The sequence below is a fragment of the Callithrix jacchus genome, chromosome 9 (assembly GCF_049354715.1).
Source record: "Callithrix jacchus isolate 240 chromosome 9, calJac240_pri, whole genome shotgun sequence".
In the NCBI taxonomy this organism is placed as follows: domain Eukaryota; kingdom Metazoa; phylum Chordata; class Mammalia; order Primates; family Cebidae; genus Callithrix; species Callithrix jacchus.
The window spans coordinates 62628008-62638024 of record NC_133510.1 but is presented as its reverse complement, the minus strand read 5'-3'; the positions used below and the strand labels follow the sequence as shown (position 1 = coordinate 62638024).

The following is a 10017-nucleotide window of genomic DNA, read 5'->3' as shown; positions in this document are numbered from 1 at the left end:
CCCCCTAACAACATGCTTCCGTCTTCAGTTTATTTACAACTGGTGTGATTGATGGTAAGGTTAACCAATAGGAAATCGGAATGGGAGAGTCCTCCTTGACCAAACTCGGTATTTCCATCGAAACTGAAGTTCCTTCGGTTTTCTTTAAGTTCCTTTTTATCACGACCTTTCTGTTAAGAGACGCCTACAATTGAGATGGCTTTATGAGTAGGGTCCTGACAGGACAGTTTTTAAAATCGACTGACAAAGTGGTTCTCCAAAGTCCTAAAGGATTTAAAATAGAAGTCACAAAAAAGTGTGTGTCAATATTTTGTAAGCATAAACATTAGCTTTTAAAAATGTATTTATAGGTAGTTTTTTTGGAAGCAAAATGAATGTTAGAATCAAGAAAGATTTGTGAATAAGTAAATGCTTATATATGATTAAAAAAGAAAAAGGGAATTAAAAAAAAGAAAAGATTTATTTGGCTGGGCGCGGTGTCCAAGGCCTGTAATCCCAGCACTTTGGGAGGCCAAGGCAGGTGGATCACCAGGTCAGGAGTTCGAGACCAGCCTGACCAACATAATGAAACTCCGTCTCTACTAAAAATACAAAAATTAGCTGGGCATGGTGGTATGCGCTTGTAGCCCTAGCTACTTGGGAGGCTGAGGCAGGAGAATCACTTGAACCTGGGAGGCAGAGGTTGTGGTGAGCTGAGATCACACCACTGCACTCCAGCCTTGGCAACAGAGCAAGACTCTCGTCTTGGAAAATAAATAAATAAATAAAGATTTATGTATTCCTCTTATCATCTCGTGAAACAAATATAATTCTATTTAAGAAGCCAAAGCTAAGACAGTCACAGGAACCTGCCCAAGATTTCATAGTTCATCTGGTTTGTGGTCCTAACCTAAATCCTACTGACTCCAAAGCCTGACCTAAATCCTACTGACTCCAATCCATATTTATATGGATTAACTGCTTCCCATTCGATGATTTAACACAATGAAGGCCCAGCAGAGAGCCAGGTGTTCCAAAACTGTTAGCAGAAATTGAAACTTTTTTTTTTAAGAGGATCTGATGGTGATGGGTAGGAAGACTACAAATGATAGAGCCAAGTGAATTGAGAAATTCAAGGAATGGGGTATCTTCTGGGGGAAGGTTCAAGTTTTCAAAACAAGAATTTAATTTTTTTAAAAATGTTTTTAGAAACAGGATCTCTCTGTCACCCAAGCTAGAGTGCAAGCACCATCACAGCTCAGTGTAACCTTTAATTCCTGGGCTTAAACCATCCTCCCACTTCAGCCTCCCAGATAGGTGGGACTACAGGGACTTTGTTTCATTGTTGTTGAGACAGGGTCTCCTTGGGTCACCCAGCCTGGAGTGCAGTAGTGCAACCACGGCTCACTGCAGCCTTGAACTCCCAGGATCAAGCAATCCTCCCATCTTAATCTTCCAAGTAGCTGGGACTACAGGTGTTGGCCACTATGTCTGGCTTAATTTTTAAAAATTATTTTTTGTTAAGACATGATCTTGCTATGTTGCCCAGGCTGACCTCAAACTCCTGGCCTCAAGTGATTCTCCCATCTTGGCCACGCAAATTGCTGAAATTACAGGTGTGAGCCACTCACCTGGTCTAAAACAAGGACTTTTTTAAAAGTCAGAATGGGCCGGGTGCAATGGCTCACACCTATAATCACAACACTTTGGGAGGGTGACGTGGGCGGATCACCTGAGGTCAGGAGTTCAAGACCAGCCTGGCCAACATGGCAAAATCTCGTCCCTACTAAAAATACAAAAATTAGCCAGGTGTGATGGTATGCACCTGTAGTGCCAGCTACTCGAGAGGCTGAGGCAGGAGAATGGCTTGAATCCGGGAGGCAGAGGTTGCAGTGAGCCGAGATCCTGCCACTGCACTCCAGCCACCAGCCTTGACGACAGAGTGAGACTGACTCCATCTCAAAAAAAAAAAAAGTCAAAATGGGCTGGACGTGGTGGCTCAGGCCTATAATCTCAGCTCTTTTGGGAGGCTGAGGCTGGAGATCACTTGACCCCAGTAGTTTGAGGCCAGCTGGCCAACATGGCATAACCCCATCTCTACTAAAAATACAAAAATTAGCCTGGCACGATGGCGGGTTCCTGTAATCCCAGCTACTCATGAGTCTGAGGCAAGAGGATGGCTTGAACCGAGCAGGCAGAGGTTGCAGTGAGCCAAGGTTGGGCCACTTCACTCCAGCCTGGGCAACAGAGCGAGCCTCTGTCTCAAAAAAAAAAAAAAAAAAAAAAAGTCAAAATTGGGCTGAGCTATGAGCAAGAGAAGAAATTTCATTCTCAGAAGGAAAAGTCTAGGCCAACAGTGCTGGTATGCTCATCCTATGTTTCACACACACACTCCCTCAACTGACTTAGGGAAGTCAGCCTCAATCACATTGATGCTATTTACCCTCAATAAAATGAAATGAAAATGGCTTTTTTTTTTTATATGGAGTTTCACTGTTGTTACCCAGACTAGAGTGCAATGGCACAATCTCGGCTCACTGCAACCTCCGCCTCCTGGGTTCAAGCAATTCTCCTGCCTCAGCCTCCCAACTAGCTGGGATAAAAATTTTTGTATTTTTAGTAGAGACGGGGTTTCACCTTGTTGACCAGGATGGTCTCGATCTCTTGACCTCGTGATTCACCCGCCTTGGCCTCCCAAAGTGCTGGGATTATAGGCGTGAGCCACCACGCCCAGCCGAAAATGGCATTTTTTTTTTTTTAAGACGGAGTCTTGCTCTGTCGCCAGGCTGGAGTACAGTGGCGCAATCTCAGCTCACTGCAATCTCCACCTCCTGGGTTCAAGCAATTCTCCTGCCTCAGCCTCCCAAGTAACTGGGATCACAGGCACGTGCCACCATGCCCGGCAATTTTTTTGTATTTTTAGTTGAGACGGGGTTTCACCGTGTTGGCCAGGATGGTCTCTATCTCGACCTCATGATCCGCCCGCCTCGGCCTCCCAAAGTGCTGGGTTTATAGGCATGAGCCACCGCGCCCGGCCAAAAATGGCGTTTTAACTCTGGTTTTCCTTCCAAAAACCCATAACACCACTCTAATTATGAGAAAAACATTAGGCAAATTCCAGTAAAGTCATCCTACAAAATACCTGACCGGTACTCCTGAAAGGTGTCAAAGTTATCAAAACATCATTACAGTTTTGTTTCTTTGTTTTCTGAGACGTAGTTTCGCTCTAGTTGCCCAGGCTGGAGTGCAATGGCACCATCTCAGCTCACTGCAACCTCTGCCTTCTAGGTTCAAGCAATTGTCCTGCCTCAGCCTCCAAATAGCTGGGATTACAGGGATGTGCCACTACACCCAAATAATTTTTGTATTTTTAGTAGAGTCGGGGTTTCTCCATGTTGATCAGGCTGGTCTCAAACTCCCATCCTCAGGTGATCCACCCGCCTCAGCCTCCCAAAGTGTTGGGATTACAGGCATGAGCCACCGTACCCAGCCTATTATGTTTTTGAGAACTACGCATGATGTGGTGCTCTGGATGAGATCCTAGAACGGAAAAAAAATTAGTTTAAAAAACTAAGGAGGCCGGGTATGGTGGCTCACGCCTGTAATCTAAGCACTTTGGAGGCCAAGGCTGGCGGATCACCTGAGGTCGGGAGTTCAAGACCAGCCTGACCAACATGGTGAAACCCTGTCTTTAAAAAAAAAAAAAAAAAAACTAAGGAAATCTGAAAAAACTGTGGACTATAATTAATAATAATGTTTCAATACTCATTGATTAATGGTGGCAAATGTAGCATACTAATGTCAGATAATAATTGGGGAAATTGAATGTAGGGTGTATAGGAATTCACCATATTATCTTTTCAATTTTTCTGTACACGTAATGTTGTTTCTAAAAATAAAGTTGGCTAGGCCCAGTGGTTGACACCTGTGATCCCAGCACTTTAGGAAATGGAAGCCAAGGAGTTCAAGACCAGCCTGGGCAACATAGTAGGACTCTGTCTCTACAAAAAATACAAAAATTAGCTGAATGTGGTGGCAGGCACCTATAGTCTCACCTGCTCAGGAGGCAGAGATGCGAGGATCATTTGATTCTGGGAGGTTGAGCCTGCAGTGAGCCATGATTGTGCCATCGCACTCCACCCTGGGTGACAAAGTGAGACCCTGTTGCTTAAAAAAAAAAAAATGAATAAATAGGCCAGCCATGGTGGCTCACACCTGTAATTCCGATATCTTGGGAGGCCAAGGCAGGCGGATCACTTGAGCCTAAGAGTTTGAGACTAGCCTGGGCAACATAGCAAAACCCCATCTCCACAAAGAATACAAAAAAAAAAAAAAAATTAGCCAGGTGTGGTGGCATGCACCTGTGGTCCCAGCTACTTGGGAGGGTGATGTGGGAGAATCATCTGAGCCTGGGAAGTCAAGACTGCAGTGAGCTGTGATCACTCCACTGTGCAGCCTGGGTGACAGAGACCCTATCTGAAAAATAAATAAATAAAATAAAAATAAAGTCTACCAATATATATGTATAGATATGTATATTTTTATGTGAAGGTATATATACACATATATAAACACATACTTCTTTTTTTTTATCAGGCCCCATTCTCACCATTCAGAGCTTGCTCTGTGGTTTTCACTCAAGGCAAAACTAGGGGAACTAATTTGAGGGTTGGGAACTAATTTCAGAAGATCACTGACCACTGACTATTAAAATGTATAAATGAGGTGTATCATAATAAGACCAGCTGTCCAGAAACACCTTACAACTCATCCAAATGAGTGCTGTCACTTCAAGGTAGTCATTCAAGAAACATTTCGCCTTGTTTTAATGAGGACACTGCTCAAAACACCAAGAATCTCCTTCAGAGTCTATAGCACACAATGCAATGAATATTCATTATCTGCAGGTGGATTGGATTTATGCAAATATCCAAAAGAACTCAGGCCAACACTGATGAGTAAATGGGATGGGAAATCTGGATGATAAATGTGTTTCAAAATTTTTTAGATTTTTGAAAGATAGTATGGTGCATATACAAAATATAAAGCAACAATCCCAATGGCATCTGGACAGTACCCAGTAATCAAACAAATTAATATTTCTGCAATGACATATATGACTGTTCATACTGTGATAAGTGAAAGATGAAGAAGTGAAAACTATAAATAACCTTATGTAAGTTTAGGTCAGGTTTTGCCACAAAATAAATTCAGTTCATATTAGATTTTATTGTCAAATAAGTTATGAACAAGCTTCTGGTTTCCTTTTCTTTCTTTCTTTTTTTTTTTTTTTGAGATGGAATTTTGCTTGTTGCCCAGGCTGGAATGCAATGGCACAATCTCGGCAATTCTCCTGCCTCAGCCTCCTGTGTAGCTGGGATTACAGGCGCCCAACACCACGCTAGTTAATTTTTGTTTTGGGGTTTTTTTTTTCTTCTTCTTGTTTTTTTTTTTTTTTTTTTTTGAGATGGCGTCTCACTCTGTCATCCAGGCTGGAGTATAATGGTGCAATCTCGGCTCAATGCAACTTCTGCCTCCCAAGTTCAAGTGATTATCGTTCCTCGGACTCCCAAAGAGCTGGGATTACAAGCCTGCACCACCATGCCCAGCTAATTTTGTAATTTTAATAGAGACAGGGTTTTGCTGTGTTGGTCAGGCTTTTCTTGAACTCCTAACCTTGGGTGATCCACTTACCTTGGCCTCCCAAAGTGCTAGAATTAAGGGTGTGAGCCATTGCACCCAGCCAAGCTTTTGGTTTTCATAATTTTTTGAATTTAGGAATTGTAGATAAAGGATTTTCAGACCATGAATGTTTAATGAGGGCAATTCCAGAGTTTTGAGAAGGAACATTCCATTCCACATACACAGTCACCCAAGCTGGGAACCTGATAGTCACCAAACCCTCATTCTCTTCCCTCAACCCCTCAGCCAATCAGTCAAATTCTGTCTATCATATTTTATTTTATTTTATTTTTGAGATGGGGTCTCACTGTGTCAACCAGGCTGGAGTGCAGTGGCACAATATCGGCTCACTGCAACCTCCCCCCAGGGTTCAAGCAATTCTCCTGTCTCAGCCTTCTGAGTAGCTGGGACTACAGGTGCACACCACCATGCCCAGCTAACTTTTGTATTTTTAGGAGAGTCGGGGTTTCACCATGTTGGCCAAGATGGTCTCGATCTCTTGACCTCATGATCCGCCTACCTTGGTCTCCCAAAGTGCTGGGATTACAGGCGTGACCCACTGCACCCGGCCTGATCATATTTTCTATCTTTTGAAAATCTGTTCTTTCTCCCCATGCCAGTGCCTTGCCATCTCTCAGTTGAGAGGGTCCTTTAGTTTTTTTCAAGCTGATCTTCCTTCTGTTTTTGCAGTCATAAATCCTTCCTCCACTTTGTTTCTAAGTACAGATATGACCATGCCATGAGTCTTTATGTTTTCAGTCTTTATGGTTCCAGTAACACCACAGGATGAAGTCCAACATCCTTAGTATGATCTAAAACTCAGATGCAAAGACAAGTAACTATAATAATGTTATTCATCTGGGCACGATGGCTCACTTCTGTAATGTCAGCACTTTGGGAGGCCATGGAGGGCAGATCATGAGGTCAGGAGTTCAAGACCAGCCTGACCAATGTGGTGAAACCCCATCTCTAAAATACAAAAATACAAAAAATAGCCAGGCATGGTGGTGCACACCTGTAGTCCCAGCTACTCGGGAGGCTGAGGCAGACAAATCACTTGAACATGGAAGGTGGTTGCAGTGAACCACTGCACTCCAGCCTGGGCAACAGAGCAAGACTCCATCTTTAAAAAAAATATGTTATTCGGCTGGGCATGGTGGCTCACACCTGTAATCCCAGCACTGTAGGAGGCCGAGGCGGGTGGATCACAAGGTCAAGAGATCAAGACCATCCTGGTCAACAAAGTGAAACCCCGTCTCTACTAAAAATACAAAAATTAGCTGGGCATGGTGGCGCGCGCCTGTAGTCCAAGCTACTCAGGAGGCTGAGGCAGGAGAATTGCTTGAACCCAGAAGGTAGAGGTTGCAGTGAGCCAAGATCGTGCCATTGCACTCCAGTCTGGGTAACAACAGTGAAACTCCGTCTCAAAAAAAAAAAAAAAGTTATTCAACGTTTGTTACCAATCTGTAATGAAACAATTTTAGAAATTAAGTGTAAGCATTTAGAAAGTTCTTTAGGAATCTGACAGAGAAATTTTATATTTATTGAATCTAACAAAATGGTAGTTTATTTTGTTTTTTGAATAACTCACATTTAGTGCAGTCTATAAAAGTAGTGGACAATAATAGATAGGAGATGTTTTAAAAATTGTTCCTTAACCATACTTTGAGAAGCACTGGTCCATAATATTTGTAATGTAATGGCCTTGTACACCTCCCTAGGCTCATTTCTAATCACCACCCATCACCCAGCAATAATGAGCAACTTTTTATAGTTTCTGAAACATACCACTCTGTTTCATACTTTCATGGAAATGCACTTTCTGGCCTCTCTGACTTGACTTCCCTTCCTCCTAGAATTTTTTTTGAGGGGGGGCGGGGGATGGAGTTTTCCTCTTGTTGCCCAGGCTGGAGTGCAATGGTGTGATCTTGGCTCACCACAACCTTCACCTCCTGGGTTTAAGCGATTCTCCTGTCTCAGCCTCCTGAGTGGCTGGGATTACAGGCATGCACCATCACAGGACTAATTTTGTATTTTTAGTAGAGACAGGGTTTCTCCATGTTGGTCAGGCTGATCTCAAACTCCTGACCTCAGGTGATCTGCCTGCCTTGGCCTCCCAAAATGCTGTGGTTACGGGTGTGAGCCACCGCCCTGGCCACTCCTGGAAATCTCCTACTGACTGCATCATCACCTCCTTTGGATGCCTGTCTAAACCAAAGCCCCTCACAACTCCAAGCAGAACAGATCACTCACCCTCATACTTCTGTCATTGTTTTTACCCTATTATTGCACTATGTTATAATTATCTGTTTATAGGTTTATTTCTCCTATTAGTCTGTGAGTTCCTTATAGGCAGTGGTTACGATTGTCTGTTTTTCAGGAGAGAAACATTTCTTATTCTTTTTTTGAGACAGAGTCTTGCTCTGTCGCCAGACTGGAGTGCAGTGGCGTGATCTCAGCTCACTGCAACCTCTGCCTCCAGGGTTCAAGGGATTCCCCTGCCTCGGCCTCCTGAGTGGCTGGGATGACAGGCGTGCACCACCATGCCCGACTAATTTTTTGTATTTTAGTAGAGACGGGGTTTGAAGTGAAACACTTCTTGTAAAATAACTAACCTGAAGGACGACATTCCTTAGATGACAAATTCTGGCATGTTACTGAAAAAGGAAAAAAGGGATCAATACTTTATATTTACATTTTTCTATTACCAGCAAGGATTTCAGCCTACTACCTTTAGCATCTGAGTGTGAATTAATTTACTAGAATGGTGGACATTTTAGAAGGCCAAGGAGCCAGACTTATGGGACTCACTGGAAACTTTACAAGGGAAAGAGATATGAAAAAAAATGTCTCCACTTAAGCAGTTTTTCCCAGGTTCAGCTCCTTTGGGAGTAAAATCTGTGTCACTTGCTGCCCTTTCAAAGTTGTGCAGCCCTGTGAATAGCATCAATTCATTCATTTCAGACAGTCCACCAGATAACAGGTTTATCCTGGAGAGGTCCTGGGTTTCAGTTGAAACAAGCGACTATAATTGGAAATGTGTACAAAGAGCAATGAGGAGGCCACCGAGGCAGGGGGAGAAATTAATTCTGCCTGGAGGAGTGGAAGGGGTCCAGGAAGGAGAGGTTTGAGCCAAACCTTGCTGAGTGAGTCGGATCTGGCCCAGTGGAAACGCTGGGGGAGGAGTGAGCAGAGCAATCTGCTAGATGAAAATCTACACGTGCGTAGGGACGACAGTCTCCGCACTCCTCTTCCACCCACTTTCCTCCCTTTCCTTGCAATCGTTTCCCCTTTTCTTGGAAAACTAGGACTGAGGATACAGTTTTCCTTCACGGAGGAGCCCAGTATAGATAAAGGGAATATTAATCCTTTTTATCACGAGATCAGTTGCTCTGCTCTGTGCCTTTGAGAGCACTGGGGATGGGGGAGCAGGTGAGTCAGGCAACGAAGTGGTCTAGAGTGAGCCAAGGGGACACAGGGGAGAACAGGACCCATGCAGGAAACAAATGAAAATTTTTGTATTTGTCCCCACTCCCCGCCCCCAACACACACACCTGTCTCTCTGTTTTTCCATAGTTTCCCATGGTCTCTTTGTCTTTGCCTCTTTTTGCTAAAGAGGCTGGAAATTCCTTGTTCTCAACGGAAGAGAGTAGGAGGGGAGTTGGGGGTGGCAGGAGTGGGCGGGAAGAACAGACATCTCGGCAGCTCCGGCTGCGGGCTGCGGGGGCGCTCTGGGCCTCCGGCGGGCCCTGACAAGTCAACGATTTTTTAAATAGGGGCTCAGATACAAACCTAGAGAGACAGGGACACAGATATACAAGTGGATGTAAAGAAACATATAAATACATAATCTTGGGTAGAGAGACACAAACCGGCAGTAGCGTCTTAAATGTGTTTAACATTCTACAATTTAGAGTTTTCCTGTACATTCTCTCATCCGAATCTCACGACAATCTTGAGAAACAAGGACACAAAGACACTAACAGCCAGTAGTTTCACTCTCACACACTGGTTCGCACTCGGACCCCCGCTGGCTCCCCGAGGGGAGTGGGCAGGCCCCTTCTGCGGGATTTCTCTCCCTTCGTCCATCTCTGGCCCAGCACCCCATCCCCACTCCCGCCAGGATCCGGGAGTGGAGGGGTCAAAATCGGCTCCTCCCTCCTTCTCTTTCCTGGACCTGGACCCAGGCGCCCGACGCTGTGTAGGTTGTCCCCCACATGATCGCGCCCTACTCTGCCCCCTCCTTGGGCGGGCGTCTCCCTCCAGATCCCAAGGCTCAGCGCCGCCGTAAGGGGGCCGGGGTGGGAGGGAGGGGGGCGCCTCGAGCAGAGGCTGCGTGGGCGGAGGATGTGCGTC

At 44.7% G+C, this 10017-nt stretch overlaps 1 long non-coding RNA gene across 1 annotated transcript; it reads right to left on the bottom strand.

Moving 5' to 3' along the window:
* Positions 1-136: 136 nt before the first annotated feature.
* LOC144577601 (uncharacterized) lies at positions 137-9354 on the bottom strand. The gene is made up of 3 exons (XR_013521823.1): positions 9216-9354; positions 8277-8318; positions 137-264 (listed from the first exon to the last, which is right to left on the bottom strand). It is a non-coding gene; the product is annotated as an uncharacterized LOC144577601 (long non-coding RNA).
* Positions 9355-10017: the final 663 nt, after the last annotated feature.